Source organism: Nannobrachium achirus (genome assembly GCF_963921795.1).
Source record: "Nannobrachium achirus genome assembly, chromosome: 14".
Lineage (NCBI taxonomy): Eukaryota > Metazoa > Chordata > Actinopteri > Myctophiformes > Myctophidae > Nannobrachium > Nannobrachium achirus.
Window position 1 is genome coordinate 6738571 of NC_137821.1, and position 7428 is coordinate 6745998.

The following is a 7428-nucleotide window of genomic DNA, read 5'->3' on the forward strand; positions in this document are numbered from 1 at the left end:
CACACACACACACACACACACACACACACACACACACTCTCACAAACATACCTCGGGCGATTTGTACAAGATCAAGCAAGGCTTGATAAAGGCCTGCACTTTGTTCCGCGGGGGGTCCGGGGGGGTCCGCGACGTATTCCTGCTCGCTGTGGACGCCATGGTGGTCGACTGGCTGTTGGCACGATGCTGAAACTACTGACAGAAAGGCACAGTACCGTTATTTAACACTTTACGAACATCTCAAGTAGGCCATCTCGTGCCTAAGACAGGTCTCTGTCTATTCATTAACTCTCAAATACCTGGAACGCGCCCGAGTCGCGTTAGATTTTAACCACTTTAACCATTATTTTATGCTTTAACTTTAGAAAAATAGCAGATATACAAGCTCACAGCGCGGCACCGAGTGCCGCTGCGAGCTGGTAGATCTGCTATTTTTTGAAAAATCGTGAAAATGAGTGTGCAAGTCTTTGAATATCTTTGACCCGATCTTTGACCCGACTTCAAAATCCTTCCCCTAAATCATGCTGTTCTCAAACCTTTTCATGTTGTTACGACCCTGGGGGTCTTCAGGCATGTTTGTGTATACTGTAGGTAGGCATAACCCTCTTGGTCCCTGTGTGAGGTGCTCCTGTGGGCTGTGTGTGTGTGTATGAATGAGTGTGAGTGAGTCAATGAGTGAGAGGATGATTGGGACTAGGTGACGCCCAGGAGATGATTGGTTGCAGCCTACCAAGCAGAGTATAAGAGGCTGGTGGCTACCAGCTTCTGCGTCCTCTCTCTTCACTCCCAACATGGACTGCCAGCAACAAACATCTCCTGTTCTCTCAGCTGTACTCATGTGTCTACTCTACTGATCTAACAGCCGGGTTTGATAAGGGTGGGGGGAATCCCTTATGTTGAGTTCCCTTTTGATATGTGTTTTTGAGTAGGAGTTAGTTCATTCACTGTATTTTGAGTTCTGTTAAGTGGGGGTAGTTTAGTTAGGGTTATTTTGTGTAGAGTTTTCTTTTGTTATGATAACTATTCCCTCATCCTTCAGAAAATAAAGAAAAACCCATTGTATGGCTGCAACCCTGTCTTGCTGGTGGTTCATTTGGGAGGTTCCAAGAGGGGGGTCCACATCGTCATGTTGCCCCCCCAGTCCCCCTAGGCTGGGGTGTAACAATGTCAAGGACCCCCAACATTACAGGTATTTGGCCACGGACCCCCATCTCAAAATATGTCGTTCCAGGGACCCCCCAGAAGTAAATATTTGAGTTACAAATGTTCGCTTTTACCTGTAAGTAGATATTATTCAAAGACTTGCAAAAAAAAAATCATGATTTTTCAAAAATAGCAGATCTACAAGCTCACAGCGCGGCACTCGGTGCCGCGCTGTGAGCTTGTATATCTGCTATTTTTCAATAGTTAAAGCAGTCAATAATCCTAGGCCTAAATGGGTTCATCTGATTAACATCGCCGTTATGTACAATCCGAGCGATCGTCGGTTGCTATGAGACGAGTGCATTTATACGAGTTTGGCTGCGGACCCCCCAATCTCACAGTATTTAGTTCCAAAGACATCCAGAAGCAGTGGTTTGAGGTAAAAAATTGGGGGTGGGCAATATAATCAATATGACAATACATCGCAATAGTTTATTTGCCAATACTGTATCGATACTTCAGGCCGTAGTATCGCGATACTTTGAGGAAAATAAAATACGTTCCCATGCATATTAGGAACCAATGGTAGAAGTCTGGTCCTGACACTCCACTGCCTCTAGATGTCGCTGTACTATAGTAGCTACTTCCCCTTCCCACGGTTCAGTGAGTGAGGTCTCTCGAGAAAATGGCTGCGAACAACGAAAACAACATTAGAGCAGCGCCTTCAGCTTTTAAAGCTGATATATCGCAATAGTATCGTATCGCAAAGATTTGCAATATAAAGTGATACTATTGCATTGTGACCCAAGTATCGTGATAAATATTGCATCGCAAGATTCTTGCCAATATCCAACCCTAGTAAAAATGTCAAAAAATATTCATTTGTTCACAATTCTTCAAAAGATTGCAGATCTGCAAGCTCATGGCATGGCATCGAAGTGACGCACATGAGCGTGTATACTGTATCTACTACTTTTGTATAGTTAACACTTATGTTGCAATGATTTTTTCTCTTCAATGTCTCGCGTTGCCATGGTTACCATAGACTTCCATGTAATTGTGCAATTGTGTAAAAAGTGCACGCCCATGCCTAGATGATGCACCACGTGTGTAGATGCTGTTCACAGCTTTCAAACAAAAAAAAACGCTTGGAAATCCGTTCAGGCATTCATGATTTATCAGCCATTATGTTTTCTTCAGATGTAAACAAACATGGCTGCCATGTTTGAAAGAATGAGTTGGTATGGGGGTTAAACATGCAATTTCGCGATCGCGATCATGCCTAATACATTTCTGGAGGTCCAAAAAAAAAATTTGAAAAAAAAAAAATTGAAAAAACTCGGGAAACTCGGGGTTGGCACAGCGGTAGTACCAATACAAACTCGGGAAACTCAGGGTTGGCACCATATGTGTTAAGAATAAAATGGTTAAATAATAATGGTTAAATGATTGTGATCAGGGTTCCCACACATCTTTACCAATTAATTTCCAAAACTTTTCCAGAATATTTAACCAGATTTCCAGGACTATATAACAATAATTCAGCTCAATAACGAGTCGCTTATTCCTATGCGCAATGCCCAAAGACAGGTAGTGTATGCCAGTGGTTCTCAACCTTTTCAGGCCGTGACCCCCGAAATAATCATATTTGAAGAGAGTTGAGGAATTTTGTATGACACGGTTTTATTGTGAAAATAGCCGATCTACATGCTCACAACGCCTCGCAATGCAAGGCGTTGTGAGGATGTAGATCCGCTATTTTCACAATTTCTGCCTTGACAATTTGGCCAATGTTTAATTAGTCATTTCAGAGGTATTAACAAAATCAATAACCAAAGACAATGCATAGCTACTTTGTCCAAGACCTTCCAGGACCCTTGATCAATTCCAAAACTTTTCCAGTACTGGAAAAATATTTTTCTAATTTCAAAATATTTCCAGGAATTTCATGACCGTGGGAACCCTGTGTGATGCTATATTAACTACTTTTCCTGGGGACAGCTTGGTCTCCATGATGAAGTGGTTAAAAGGATCTGGGTGGCTTTAGTGGAAAACATTTGATCTATCTTTTCTTTCTTCTGTATGAAAGTGCACAGAGAAAAAATGCCACATAGAAGGAAAGTGAAATTCTGGTCTGCGCTCCGAACAATGTGCACTAAGTGGGTGAGTCACACAACAGAGATGCACACAACAGAGATGCACACACAGTAAGATGCGGGCCATAACAATGGACAACGTGAGTCATCCTCTCCATGACATCTTGGCATCAGGCCAGAATAGCAGTCATTAAGGATCAGTTCCATTCGATGGCCTGCAAGAATGAGCGGCTTAAGAACTCTTTTGTCCCCACAGCAGTTCTGCTCTTTAACTCTATGACCGACCGCTATAGGATCATCAACTGGAGTCTTCACTTACTTATGGCTCTGAGTCTGAACCAGCCTTGTGCATCTTATGAACTACTAGTTCTAGTTACAGATGGGCTGCGTGCAATAACAAAGGATTATTATTATTCCCAGAGACACCCTTTTTAATGCTTTTTATGCTTATTCATAGTATATCTTTTTTTATTTGTATTTTGTGTTTTAACCTGTGCCCCCAGTTTTTTTTTGCTTTTGACAAAAAAAAAGCTCTGTATGAGAGCTATGAGACACCCCCAATTTCCCCTTTGGGGATTAATAAAGTATCAATCTAGGAGATTAGGCCTGATTTGATCTTGGCTGTGCGTCACGCATCGGACAACGAAAACCGCCAGTTTACAAGCTCAAAACACGTTGCAGAAATGGACCGTTTTCGGTTGCACAACACAGACAACAGAGTATACATCATCCTCTGGGGTTATTTCAGGACAACATAATGGTGGGTAGCGGTGTGGCTCAGTGCTCTGATCATCCTCTTAGTGGGTTCTGTGGTTATGATGAGAAGAGACGCTGAGAATCCTCTTCTAAAACCCTCCTAAAGCAACCGTCCACCAAAACACAAGACACCTGAATAAGGACTGATTGCTGCTCTGACGCACATCAACAGCCAACGTATGCTGTGAGCTTGTACATCTGCAATTTCTTTTTATAGTTAAAGCTTAAAATAATGGTTAAAGTGGTAGAAATCAAGAGTGAAATGAATGCGTACCAGGTGTAAACGGGTTAAAAAACACTAGATGCCAGGTAAACATCAAACCACACGCTGCCACGCCAATCACAGCTGATTGGCCCAGCAGCTGATTTACCAGCTCACAACACATCGCAAAAGCTTGTAAATTGACTGTTTTTCGGGGTGCGCAACACCGGCACGCAACCGAGTACACGTCATCCTCTGGGCCTCTCTTGAGGTGAGCGCGGTTATTTCAGGACAACGTCATCCTGGGTAGCGTTGTCACTAAGTGCGTTGTTTAATCACAGCAAACCAATTACACCTGAGGTGTTTAGCGTATGCTCTTACCCACAGCCACTTAGCACTGAGTGTGAGAACAGAGTAAGCAAGAAGTCTAGTCAACAAACAAGGAAAATACAACAAAGTAGAAAACTAAGTGTGGCTGCCGTAACGCGGGTCACACTTGCAAATTAATTCCTTCCCTTTTCAATTGTATGCCCGTATATGGAGATGACTGATGTCATCAATATTAAGCCCAAATCTTGCACAAAAAAATCTTCTGGGAAATCCGTTCAGGCATTCAAAAAATAGGCTATAACGTTTGGCACCAAGTGTAACAAATGAATATAAACTAGAAATACTGTTCCTCCGAAACAGTGTGGGCTCACATGTAACACCATGTATGGGCACAAATATCTACCCTTTGACTGCACCTCATTGGCTAAGGGCCCTGCCTTTGTACTGTCGGTACAAAGTTTTGAGGAGAACTTGACTGATATATAAAGAAATAATGAAGATAGCATACGTGTGTTAAACTATATAACGTATCTCCTAGCAAAATGCAAGCAGACGAGTCCTGTGCGTTCCACCAAAACTGTGGGAGGAGTAACACCGCAAAATAAAGTTCATCCGAAAAGATGGAATAAAGTCAGACAAGTTCTATATAGTCTGGTTGGGGCAACCAGACTAACTAGGGTGCCCGTTTCGTTCCCTATGGCAGTGTTTCTCAACCTTCTTTCTGCATGGGCACACTTTTCATGTCCCAAGAATCCATGGGCACACCAACATAATAAGGGGGTGTAAATATTGTCACTGTCGGGAAGAAACCTTGTATCTCCAAGTTTCAAATGTGTACGTTTCTTCGCAAAGCAAAGCCCTGCTTCATCATACAAGGCTGTCGCACAACAGTAGTGAAAACAGCCGATCTACAAGCACACAACGCGCGATGTGTGCTTGTAGATCGGCTGTTTTCACTAGTTTAAATCATTTTTAAAATGATAAATAAAATACTGGCTTTCAAGCAGTTTCAAGGGGCACACTTGACCCTTCTCAGGGGCACACCAAAGGTCCCCAGTGGTTGAGAAACACTGCCCTATGGAAACCCAAAATGATTGGCTTGTGTAGACATTTTTGTCAAAATTCTAGTTTTGCCACGGACATAAAAAATGTGTAGACAAACAAATAAAGAGATAGCCCTGAATGAGCATTGTAGGACTGTAACCAAATGGACCCCGTACACCAGGGTTCCCCAATAGGCGGCCCGTGGGGGGCTACTGTCAGGCCCCCACCAACCCCAGTAATAATGGTGGTATAAGAGCAGCAACAACACTAGTATATCGTCGTTGTCAGGTGGAAACCTCGTATCTCCAAATGTGTACGTTCTTTCGCAAAGTAAAGCCCTTGTAGAAAAGTCACTAACTCTCCCCCTGGCCAATTCCCCTGTACTGACTCCACCCCTTCACCTGATCAGTCATTCAATCACACCTGCTCCCATTCTCCTAATCAGTGACTCTGGCTATATAAACTGCTTCAGTGCCTGGCTGGTCACTTCTAGTTTGGCAGCAGTGGAAGAACACCTCCCTGAGAGATCCCTGTCCTAGAGTCACCAGTACATTGGTCATGCGTTACTGACGTGAGTGGTCCTGATTTGCATATGTTTGTTTGTGTTGATTGTTAGAACTCACCTGTATGATACTAGAGATTTGCAATGTTGATTGATGGACCTTAGTAAGGAAATGAAGTGGACCTAGAGAATATGTAATGTTGTATTGGCCATTTCTTGTATGCTGAGTGGTGCCCTTCCCCCTCCCAAGAGTACTATTTAACCTGGGCTTAACAGTAATACCTTGTTGTACGTTTATTGGTTAATGTTGTAGATGCATTTAGACCAAGACCATATTGAATGTAGAGGCTGAATTATGTATAATGTTGTTGAATATTATTGTTTATTAATGATGATTTATATTGAATGTAATATTATTGTATTTATCTGTTTGTAGAAATAAACCATGACAAAATGGAATCCACGCTCTCTTCAATGGCTTTCTAACAGAAGCCCCATGGTGAAGCAAACAGTCTAGCCAGCCCTACACTCTAGTTAAACCCTTCTACTTTACATGGTCCTTCGAACCCGGAACTAGAGCTTTTGCCATGGAAGAGCAAACGAATCAGAAGCTCCTGCAGAGCAGCACCCGAATGCAGGACAACTACACCCGAATGCAGGACAACTGCACCCGAATGCAGGACAACTGCACCCGAATGCAGGACAACTACACCCGAATGCAGGACAACTACACCCGAATGCTGCACGTACTGTCCTCCCTCCAGTCCAGGCCTCCAAAGGCCTCTCCTGTAAAGCCTCCGGTGCCCCGGGCTCCTCCTACCTACTCGCCTCTAGTGCCCCGGGCTCCTCCTCCTGCCTCCTCGTCCCTGGCGCCCCGGGCTCCATCTCCGCCTCCTGTAGCTGGGCTCCTTCAGTCTCCGCCTCCTGTGCCCAGGGCTCCGCCTCCTCGTCAGCCTCCTGTGCCCAGGGCTCCGCCTCCTCGTCAGGCTCCTGTGCCCAAGACTCCGCCTCCTCGTCAGGCTCCTGTGCCCAAGACTCTCCCTCCTCCTCAGGCTCCTGTGCCCAAGACTCCACCTCCTCCTCAGGCTCCTGTGCCCAAGACTCCGCCTCCTCCTCAGGCTCCTGTGCCCAAGACTCCGCCTCCTCCTCAGGCTCCTGCGCCGCTAAGTCCTCCTCCTCCTCCTGCAGCGCTGCCAAGTCCTCCTCCTCCTGCAGCGCCGCCAAGTCCTCCTCCTCCTGCAGCGCTGCCAAGTCTTCCTCCTCCTGCAGCGCTGCCAAGTCCTCCTCCTCCTGCAGCGCCGCCAAGTGCTCCTCCTCCAGCAGCGCTGCCAAGTCCTCCTCCTCCTCCTGCAGCA